Consider the following 12,264-nt stretch of genomic DNA (forward strand, 5'->3'; position numbering starts at 1 on the left):
GCAACAAATTGTGGAGTGTTTAGGTCAAGGCATGACTACAATCAACATTGTGCGATGATCAGGATGAAGTGTCTTGGCAATCAAGAAGTATGTAGCTGATTCACAGTACACACGTGTGCGTGCTGATAAGGGCAAATTGAGGACTCTTTCCTACAGGCAATTACGTCAGGTTAAAAGAGCAGCGGCAAAAAAGCCTTGTCATAGCAGCAGACAAGTTTTTCAAGCTGCTGGTGCCTCCAACATCCCCCGATCAACAAGATGCAGGGTCCTTCAGAGGTTTGCAGCTGTGCATATGCCATCCTGTCGACCTCCTCTATCCACTTCACACAAGCAGAAACGGCTCCAGTGGGCCAAACATTACATGAAGACTGATTTCAAAACTGTTTTGTTCACGGATGAGTGCCGTGCAGCGCTCGATGGTCCAGATGGATGGAGTGGAGGATGGCTGGTTGATGGACACCCCACGCAAACACAGCTACAGCGCCAACAAGGAGGAGGTGGAGTAATGTTTTGGGCTGGAATCATGGGGAGAGAGATTGTCGGCCCCTTTAGGATCCCTGAAGGCGCTAAAGATGAACTCCATAATGTATGTGGATTTTCTCAAACAGCACTTCCTGCCATGGTTCAAGAAGAAGAACCATGTATTTCACAGCAAGATCATTTTTTTGCATGATAATGCACCATCTCATGCTGCACATAAAACATCTGCATCTCTGGCTGATATGGGCATAAAAGGGGACAAACTTATGGTGTGACCCCCATGCTCCCCTGACCTCTACCCCATTCAGAACCTCTGGAGCATCATCAAAAGGAGTGTCTATGATGGCGGGAGGCAGTTAACATCTAAGCAACAGCTCTGGGAGGGTATTCTGTCCTCATGCAAAACAATTGAAGCAGAAACCATCCAAAACCTGACAAATTCAATGGACGAGAGAGGTCAGAAGCTCCTTTCGAACAAGGGGTCCTATGTGAAAATGTAACATCACCTAGAATAAAGTTTTGAGTTGAAAACTGTTTGATTTCAGTTTCTAATAACCTGCTAATGCTTATAATTTCAAAAATGACCATTTTTTTGGTCTTTATTAAAATGAAAAGGTTGATCGAAAAGTTTGGGGGATCTAAGAGTGTGGCAACCCAGTAGTCATGATTACTTCGAATTCTGACAATATGAGGGTCATGTTGCAGGTAGTGCTGCAAGAAGGCACTTATGTGTCTTGCGCATCTCGGAGCCCCAAAATTATTTTCTGGGCTAGATTCAGCTACAAATTATTATTAATTTTAAATCTGGTGGAGCTTAGTATAGATGAGCTAATAGGATCAGTGCTGCACACTGCTACAAAGCCCAAATTATTTTCCAGTCAAGGTACAGATAAACATGATTAGTAATTTGAAAGCTTAAAACAGTTGGTAGGGTGATTTTAACTAATCATCAAGCTTTTACTCTCCCCAGGATGACACAGGGGTAGAAAAGTCATTTCGGATCCATGATTTGTTCATCTTTATGAACGTGAGTCTGTCTACATTATCAGTGGAGAGCCGCGTGCGCTTATCTGTCAGCACACCACCAGCAGCGCTGAACACGCGTTCAGACAGAACGCTGGCTGCGGGGCATGACAAGATCTCCAAGGCGTAAGTGGCTAGCTCCGGCCATTTATCCAGATTGGAAGCCCAAAAAGAGCAAGGGTCCAGTGACACAGTCATTGCTTCAATGTTTACTTGGAGATACTTCTGTACCATCGTCTCTAGGCGTTGACTATGTGTCAGACTTCTTGTCTCCTGTGGCCTTGCAAAGGATGGGCTAAAAAAGTGGTGAAATGATTCCGCAAAATTGATGTTACCAGCAGATACTGTGGTTCTGTTACGGTTTGAGTGCTGAACACTTGACGGTCCCACGGTTGGAAAGTTGGAACTGTGAGATTCACTACGTGCACCACTGGTGTTTTGTGGAAAAGCACATGTAAGATTCTGCAACAGTCTCTGCTGATACTCCTGCATGCGTGCATCCCTTTCTATGGCAGGAATAATTTCTGCAAATTTACTTTTGTACCGGGGATCTAACAGTGTGGCAACCCAGTAGTCAGGATTATTTCTAATTCTCACAATTCGAGGGTCATGTTGCAGGTAGTGCAGCAAGAAGGCACTCATGTGTGTTGCGCATCCAGGAGCACCAAGTCCCTGTTGTGTTGGTGGCGAGGTAACAATCATGCTTCCTTCCTCTGTCCTCTCCCCCCAACCTCGCACAACAGAAATGTGATCAAGGTCTCCCTCATCTGATGAGTCTTCCATCAGTTCGTCCTCCACTTCTTCCTGGGCTCCTGCACCTTCCTCACTAGTTTGGCTGCTACCATGCGCCCTGGTAAAACCATCTCCCCCACCCTCACATGCCTGCCGCCTTGGTGCTGCCGACCGTCTGGACCTTGCAGATGTTAGCCCTTCCGCATACAACTCCTCCTCCTCTACTTCCTCCACCTCCTCTTGTGCCACCACCTGACTCCGAATTCTGTTTAACATGTGCTCCAGCATGTAAATCACCGGAATAGTCATGCTGATAATGGCATCGTCAGCACTAAACATCTTCGTCGCCATTTCAAAACTGTGCAGAAGGGTGCATAGGTCCCTGATCTGAGACCACTCCTCCAGCGTGATTTGCCCCACCTCCGGTTCTCGTTGGCCCAGGCTATACGTCAGAACGTATTGCACCAGGGCTTGTCGGTGTTGCCACAGTCGCTGCAACATGTGCAGAGTTGAATTCCACCGGGTAGGCACATCGCATTTTAGCCGGTGAAGTGGCAGGCCCAACGACTTCTGTAGAGATGTAAGTCGCTGAGCTGGGGGATGCGAACGGCGGAAGTGAGCACACAGCGACCGTGCCCTCTGCAGAAGGCCATCTAGTCTGGGATAGTGGGCTAAAAATTGCTGGACAACCAGGTTCAACACGTGAGCAATACAAGGCACGTGTGTGACATTGCCCCGGCGAAGGGCCGCACCCAGGTTTGCAGCATTGTCGCACACGGCCTTCCCTGGTTTCAGGTCCAGTGGAGACAACCATTCATGAAATTGGTTCTCCAGAGCTGACCACAACTCCTCAGCTGTGTGACTCACATTTCCCAGACATTTCAAAGTAAAAACCGCCTGATGACGTTGAGCCCTACTGCCAGCATAGTAAGGAGGTGTGCAGGATCCCTTCTGCGCAGTTAGAAAGCTTGTGGCATGACCAGACAGGCTTTGGGTGCAGGTGGAAGACCGAGAGGAGGTTGAGGAGGCAGAAGCAGTGGAGGAACTTTGACATAAAGAGGATTGACGCACAACTCGTGGGGACAGCAAGACTTGGACAGCAGCCCCTTGTCCTGCTGTCACCATAGTTACCCAGTGCCCAGTCAGCGACATGTAACGCCCCTGTCCATGCCTACTCGTCCAAGTGTCTGTGGTGAAATGCACCCTGTCACACACAGAGTTTCTCAAAGAAGCGGTGATGTTGTGTGCGACATGCTGATGGAGCGCAGGCACACCTTTCTTTGAGAAGTAGTGCCGACTGGGCATCTGGTAGTGGGGCACTGCGACGGACATAAGGTCTCGAAAATCCTCTGTGTCCACCAGGCGGAAAGGCAGCATTTCTGTAGCCAAGAGCTTGCAGATGGTGAAATTCAACCTCTTAGCTTTCTCATGGCTAGGAGGAAATGGTCTTTTACTTGTCCACATCTGAGGGACCGAGGGCTGGCTATTGTGCTTAGACGGGGTTGATAAGGGTGTCCCCGGCAAACTGCCGGTCTGTGAGGAAGATGCAGGCGGACATGTTAGGTTGCCTTGATCCAAAGGTGGTGCTATCGATGTCGGACAGCGCTCAACACCAGCTGGTGTTACCACCTCCAAAGAAAATGATGACCTGCCAATCACGCTGGCTGTTGCGGGTAAAGAGTTGGCAGGTCTGCGCCCCAAAACAGGTGTGACTGCTGTCCCCCCAGTCACAGAGGATGAAGAGGCCGCGGATGCACAAGATATGGCAGACGGTGGTTTGCCCGGCCGGCTAGGCCGCATTGTAGCACACTGAGCTTCCCACTGCAACTTATGCTTCATGTCCATGTGCCGGTTCATGCATGAAGTACTCAAACTATGTATTTTTTGGCCTCTACTTAGCTTTTGCTGACAAATGTTACAGATAACACGAGTTGGGTCATCTTTATCGATCTGAAAAAATGCCCAGGCTATGCAAGGCTTAGCACCCATGCGACCTGAAGAGCCACCATGACTTGTGGTGAGAGGCAGAGTTGTGTTTGAGGATGCAGTTGTTGACGTGCTTCCAGTACTACGTCTCTGTCCAGGAAGGCGCAACCTGACCTCGTCGTCACTAGCATCTTCCTCCACCTCCTCTGCTGACCTCATCTCTTGGCTGACTGTGGGTTGACAGTAAGTGGGATCTCCAAAATCATCATCATCACCCTGTGCGTTATCACACCCGTCGTCCTCAGAGCCAACCTGTTCCTGCCCTGACAAAAAACTAAAGTTGTCGCTCCAATCAGGTATTTGAGTCTCATCATCGTCTTCCTCATTGTCTCCACCAACAGGAGTTACAGTTTGGGAATGAGGGTCTACATTATGGTCAGAACCTTCTGCGTCTGGTCCTGGATCCGATTCATAAAGATTCTGGGCATCAGTGCAGATCATTTACTCGTCTGGATTCACAGAAGCGCTGGAGTCGACCTCTGATTCCCAGGCTATAGTATGAGTAAACAGCTCTGCAGACTCAACCATCTGTTCTACCTCATACTCAGACGGGCAGCTGGAGATTTGGGAGCTGTGAGGAAGCAAGAGCGATTGGGGTGACACCTTTGAGGACTGGAGTATTTGTGATGTTGAAGTTGATGTGGAGGAGAGCCCACTTAAAGGAGCACTTGATATCCGTTGAAGCACCTGCTGTTTTTGTGCCTCATCTGGAATTTGTAGCGATTGGCGTGGCCGTAAGAAAGGGATCTTATCACATTGTCCGCTAAAAGAAGGAGACATTTTAGTTTGGCTGGAAGATGGTCTTTCTTCTGCAGATGTTACTGTTGCTTTAACACCTACCCCACGGACACAACCTTTTTTCCCCTTCCCAACACGCCTATTCCCCTTTCCACCAGCAGCAGGCCTTTTTCCACTCATTTTGGTGGTTAACTAATTCACAACTCTGGAGTTGTTTGCACAAAAAAACAATGGATGGGAACCGAGCAGAGCTGAGTGGCCAAACTGTGGTATTAGGCCAAAACTATTGGCTGGGTTAGATGCAGAAAAAAATTATATTCAATTTGCAACTTGATGGAGGTCAGTATAGATGGACTAATAGAGAAAGTCCCACACACAGCTAGAAGCCCAAAAATTTCTTCAGAGGTAGATGCAGAAATAAAATATATTCAGTTTGCAACCTGATGGAGGTCAGTATAGATGGACTAATAGAACAAGTCCCACACACAGCTAGAAGCCCAAATATTTTTTCAGAGGTAGATGCAGACAAAAAATTATTTTTAATTTGCAACCTGATGGAGGTCAGTATAGATGGACTAAAAGAGAAAGTCCCACACACTGCTAGAAGGCCAAATATTTTTTCAGAGCTGGATGCAGATAAAAATTATTTTTAATTTGCAACCTGATGGAGGTCAGTATAGATGGACTAATAGAGAAAGTCCCACACACTGCTAGAAGGCCAAATATTTTTTCAGTGCTAGATGCAGAAAAAAATTATATTCAGTTTGCAACCTGATGGAGGTCAGTATAGATGGACTAATAGAACAAGTCCCACACACAGCTAGAAGCCCAAATATTTTTTCAGAGGTAGATGCAGATAAAAATTATTTTTAATTTGCAACCTGATGGAGGTCAGTATAGATGGACTAATAGAACAAGTCCCACACACTGCTAGAAGCCCAAATATTTTTTCAGAGGTAGATGCAGAAAAAAATTATATTCAGTTTGCAACCTGATGGAGGTCTGTATAGATGGATTAATAGAACAAGTCCCACACACAGCTAGAAGCCCAATATTTTTTCAGAGGTAGAAGCAGAAAAAAAATATATTCAGTTTGCAACCTGATGGAGGTCATTATAGATGGACTAATAGAGAAAGTCCCACACACTGCTAGAAGGCCAAATATTTTTTTCAGAGCTAGATACAGAAAAAAATTATATTCAGTTTGCAACCTGATGGAGGTCAGTATAGATGGACTAATAGAACAAGTCCCACACACTGCTAGAAGCCCAAATATTTTTTCAGAACTAGATGCAGAAATTAATTACATTCAATTTGCAACCTGATGGAGGTCAGTATAGATGGACTAATAGAATGATGCTATGCCCAAAAGATTTTACTTCACTAGGTGCAGTAAAAAAATTGGCATTCTATACACAGGTGGAATGTCTTGCAACACAGATAGGCTACTCCACTGACTAACACACTCTGCAATAGGCCAAAAAGGATTAGCTTTGCTAGATTCAGCCAAATGCTGTGAAAAAAACTTGCACAGCACTGGCACAGACCTGCCTGGCAAAAACTGATAGGAACTGATGTAACCTAGTCCTGAAAAGGACTCCAATTACAATTAGTCTTTACTCCCACAATCTATCTATTTAAGAGCACAGACCTGCCTGATAAAAGTCGTAGGAAATGCTGTAACCTAGTCCTTAAAAGGACTGCAATCACAACTATTCCCTACTCCCAAGCTATCTGTATATTTGTGCGAAAATTGGCTTGAAATTAACAAGGTATAGCGCACACAGCAACAGCGGTGCCGTCTAACATGCAGCTGCAGCAGTGAGAAAATGGTGGCGACGGGGAAAATGGCTTGGTCTTATAGGGCAAGGACATGTGACATACACTGCCAATGACACATGTCCTTGCTTGTGTGAAAAAAAGCACTTCGCTCCGTGTGTGCGCTGCTGATAGGCTGACAGATTGCACCTCCCCACTGTAAATGCGGGAAAGAGAAAAAAAAATGGAGATCTTCATTATTCCTGCAGAGATCCATCCCCTGCCCCTCCCCACACCCCGCTGTACACTCCAACTGCGTATTAACATTAATTTTCATCATTATTGAGAAAAAATCCAGTTATGATTTTGGTGCACGAACAGTTATCGAACATAACCTCGAACAGCCGAATTTTTCTCAAATCGTTCGTGTTCGCCGAACGGCTCGAACACCGCCCAAAACAGCTCGAATTTGAGATTGGCGAACAGTTCGAGTCAAACAACGCTCATCTCTAGTTATGATCTGCAACATAAACTAAGGAAAGATGGGAAGAGCTGTCCCTACAGTAAGACTAAGCTGAGCTCCTACGTTGTAGCGGGCTACCTGCTCCTTGTGAACAGACCCGCCTTCGTCCTCGGCTAGTCTGAACAGAGACCTATAGAGAAAGGGAGGGGTCCCTAAAGGAACTAAGGACTGGGACAAAATGGGACACCTCCTAACAGAAGTTGTTGCAGAGCAAACGTTAAACTGACAAAAAGTACTAGAGGTCCCAGAGGACCAAGCAAACTAGAGAGAGATAGGCACAAAAGCACCTGGCTAGAGAGACAGTCAAAACAACACTGAAGTCCAGCAAAGCCAGAAGGGCGGAGCTGGAACATATAGGCAGATGGTCACGTGATCACAAAACACAAGATAGAAACAAAAACAAACAGGAGGGTTCTAACAGATGGTGAGTGGCGATGACGCCATCATTAGCGTCAGCATCCCACTTGTCTGTCTTTTGCAATGCTCTCTGCAGAGAATTAAAGAGGAGGTATTGCAGCCAGAGTATGATGAGATGGATCAAGAAGCCGTAGCGGGTGATTAAACACAGCCTAGCCTCATCTCATCCCAAAGTGCTTTGGGGGACAATGAGGGAGAGGAGGAGGAGGAGGAAGATCAGGAGCTGGTATCATGCGCTGTAGATAGTAATACCTGTACAACTGTCATACCGTCGGTTCAGCGTGGGTGGCCTGAGGACAGGGGGGAGGAGGAGGAGAGCATGGTGAGTTGTCATTTTGATGAGGACACGGAAGTCTTGCCCGTTACCAGTCTGGCACGCATGGCTGACTTTATGTTACGCTGCCTTAACCGTGACCCTCGTGTTGTCAAAATGTTGGGTGACAGTCATTACTGGTTGGTGACACTTTTAGACCCCCGCTACAAGGAGAACTTTCACTCTCTTATTCCTGAGGTGGAGAGGTCTACAAAAATTGTGCAGAACCAGAAGGCCCTTGCTGCAGAACTGTTAAAAAAATTCCCATCTGAACACGCTAGTGGCAGAGGTCACAGTTCGTAGCCCAACCAAGGCGTACAGGCGAGAGAGACGCAACTCCAATACAGCAGAGGCAGGGGATCACTGTCAACGTTCTGGGACAGTTTTCTGAGACCCGCTCAGCTTACAGGCCCTGAGGCACGGGGTACTCTCACAAGGAGTGGAAAGTTTCAAAAGATGGTGAAGGAGTACCTTGCCGACCATACCAGCATCCTCCGTGATTCCTCTGTGCCTTTTAATTATTGGGCATCAAAGCTGGACACTTGGAATGAACTTGCTTTGTACGCCTTGGAGGTCCTGGCCTGCCCTGCCGCTAGCGTGTTATCGGAGCGTGTTTTTAGTGCCGCTGGGGGAATTATAACTGATAAGCGCACTCGCCTGTCAACTGACAATGCTGACAAGCTGACCCATATCAAAATAAACAAAGGCTGGAATGGGCCAGACTTCTCATCACCACCAAATGACAGCAGAGTAACATAAAGTCAAATCCACTGTGTTATTTCGGGAGGTGTATTCCCATGCACCGCTTCACACCCACACATGGGTATACGCTTCATCATTTCGGCTGTTTTTTGCTCTTCTCCTTATCCTCATCCTCCACCACCACTATACCACCAGGGTGACCGTGGTCCGTGTTGCCAGCATTGCAAGTTCCTCCGTCCTAATTTTTGGCAACTTTTGCTTGGAAGGCATAGGCAAAGACTATGGGAGACCCACTCCCCAATAATGGGAATAATGTTTTTAATATGCTGTACTGCATGGCTCTTGTAAGGGGCATTGCAAGTTCATCCGTCCAAATTTTTGGCAGCTTTTGCTTGGAAGGCATAGGCAAAGACTATGGGAGACCCACTCCCCAATAATGGGAATAATGCTTTTAATATGCTGTACTGCATGGCTCTTGTAAGGGGAATTGCAAGTTCCTCTGTCCTAATTTTTGGCAGCTTTTGCTTGGAAGGCATAGGCAAAGACTATGGGAGACCCACTCCCCAATAATGGGAATAATGTTTTTAATATGCTGTACTGCATGGCTCTTGTAAGGGGCATTGCAAGTTCCTCCGTCCTAATTTTTGGCTGCTTTTGCTTGGAAGGCATAGGCAAAGACTATGGGAGACCCACTCCCCAATAATGGGAATAATGTTTTTAATATGCTGTACTGCATGGCTCTTGTAGGGGGCATTAAAATCATCTTGTTAAGCTACTGTGACCTTCACTTCTCTTCCAAGGGTCATTGACATTGTCTTTTTATTCCACTGGGACCTCCACGTCTCTTCCAAGGGGCATTGATGTTGTCTTTTTATTCCACTGCGACCTCCACCACTCTTCCAAGGGGCATTAAAACCATCTTGTTAAGCTACTGTGACCTCCACGTCTCTTCCACGGGGCATTGATATTGTCTTTTTATTCCACTGTAACCTCCACCACTGTTCCAAGGGGCATTAAAACCGTCTTGTTAAGCTACTGTGACCTCCACGTCTCTTCCAAGGGGCATTAAAACCGTCTTGTTAAACCACTCTGAATTTCACAGCTCTTCCAAGGGGCATTGAAATGTTGTTTTTAATTACCTCTAACCTCCACGACTCTTCCAACGGGCATTGCATTTCCTCCTAATTTTAGTCAGCTTTTGCTTTTCAATGCATAGGCGAACACTAAGGGAGACCCACGCCCCAATAATGGGTAGAAGGTTTTTAGTACGCTGTAATCCACGTCTGTTTCAAGGGGCATTGCAGTTCCTCATAATTTTTGGAAAGCCTTCCATTCACTGCTTAGGCCAACAGTGTACAGGAGACCCAGTTGCTATAAATGGAAAAAACGGATTAGTTAAGACCCTCTGACCTCCATGTCTCTTCCAAGGGGCATTGGAGTGCCTCAAAATTTTTGGTAGGCATTGCACTCACTGTATGCCCTATAACTGTGTAGCAGAACCTCTCCTTTTGGTACAGAAACATACCCTACAAGTCATGTGTGGTTGACTGGCCTGATATTGATGTGAATGGTCCCTGTTCCTCCTGCTCTTTCTCCTTTGCCACCACCTCATCCATCATTCATCACCAGAAGCTTTGTTTTAATGGGAGTCATAGAACTGGGAAAGTAGCAGGAATACATCCAGCAATCCTCGGAGGAGGTAGGATATGCTTCAAAACGCTGACCACCTCAAACCTAGCCACTACTACATACATGCGCTTGCATTCCAAGGAACAGAAAGCTAAAAAGATGGATGGCCTCATGATCATGAATAATTTACTCGTTGTGTAGGAGGCCGACCATTGCTTCTGTCTACCTTCTGAACTTTGTGTTGAAGCCTGATTGACCCAGGACCCGCAATCCTTTATGTCTGGAGGACGTGTTGCATCCCAGTTTCCAACTGTGTCCCGGCTTCCACAATATTAACCCAGTGTGAAGGCGTCAGCGAGATGGACCATGACTGGCCACATTCACTTGTCCACGTGTTTGTGGTTAGGCTGTCCTTCCCACTAAATGCAATGGGGAGGGCACAGGTAATGTTTTGGTATGCGCGCTTGTGTATAAGGCGCACCGGGACAAATAGGGGCGGCTGGGGACCGTTTATGGACACCCGGCCGCCCCCAGGCGGATGGGGACCGTGTGTGGGCACCCGGCCATGGGGCGGCTGGGGACCAAGTATGGACACCCGGCCGCCCCCTGGCGGCTGGGCACCAAGCGTGGAGTATGAATACCAGGCTGCCGACGCAGCCATGATGTGGTGGCCAGATTCTGCATCCACATGCCTAAAAGGCCCAATTTCAAGTGCAAGCAAGCAAGCAGTATGGTATTGCAGCCTGCGGGTGGGTGGTTGGCTGCATATTTGCGCTTGCATTGCAAGGATTGGGGGAGATACAATTGAACACTGCACTGGGACAAGGACTTGCACGGGGATAGTTGCAAGTCTGCATCTTCTGATGCGGCAAGGATCACTTCTGATGGGCACACTTTTAGGCAGTGACCTGGGTGTCAGAGATGCTTCCAGGGGTCTTCCCCATGCTGTTCCCATGTCTTTTCAGCACTGTATTCATGTGTCACACAGCACATGGCCAGATAAGGTTGTAAAATGTTAAAATGACATTTCCCGGTGAATGCATTTGTCACAGTTGAAAGCAATACAAAAGTGCAAAAACACATAAAAAATGCTACTTGTGAACATAGCCCAAGGTGTGGAGGAGTATTTTTGTTTTTGGTAATTTATTTTACCTTATACACAAGTCTTTACCCTGGAAAGGATGTTCCTTAACATATTTCACAGGAAAACAGTTTCGGTTTCGTTTTTGAACCTTTTATTGTGAGCCCGTAAAAGTGGCTTAATACCTCTGACCACGTTGTTGACAGCAGTGACCTGGGGGTCAGAATTGCTTCCTGGGGCGATCCCCATGCTGTCCCCATGTCATTTGAGCACTGTCACTATCATTTTGGGCACTTTTTAGGCCTTCTACAGACTGCCAGGGGTGCCGCCGCAAAAATGCTGGGGTCTCCCATAGACTAACATTGGGCTCGTTGCTCGGGTCGAGCACCCGAGTATCACTGTGAGCTCGGCCCGAGCTACGAGCACCCGAGCATTTCAGTGCTCGCTCAACACTAATTATTATGTAAATTTTGTCAATAAACATGAAAGAATATTTTTTTCTATCCCTTTGGTTTTAATGTGCTTCTTTTACCGTACTATATAGATATGATATATATATATATCTATATATAGATATATACATAGATATATATATCTATATATATATACACTGTGTGCAAAATTATTAGGCAAGTTGTATTTTAGAGGATTATTTTTATTATTGATCAACAACTATGTTCTCAATCAACCCAAAAGATTTTATATTTTTTTTTTATTTTTTAAAGTTTTTTTTAGATTTGGCTATCTTAGGAGGATATCTGTTTGTGCAGGTCACTATTACTGTACAGAATTATTAGGCAACTTAATAAAAAACAAATATAATACCATCTCACTTGTTTATTTTCACCAGGTAAACCAATATCAGTGCACAAAATTTAGAAA

This window comes from Phyllobates terribilis, unplaced genomic scaffold, assembly GCF_046119375.1.
Source record: "Phyllobates terribilis strain yellow unplaced genomic scaffold, ASM4611937v1 Scaffold_1__5_contigs__length_1240528914, whole genome shotgun sequence".
Taxonomy (NCBI): domain Eukaryota; kingdom Metazoa; phylum Chordata; class Amphibia; order Anura; family Dendrobatidae; genus Phyllobates; species Phyllobates terribilis.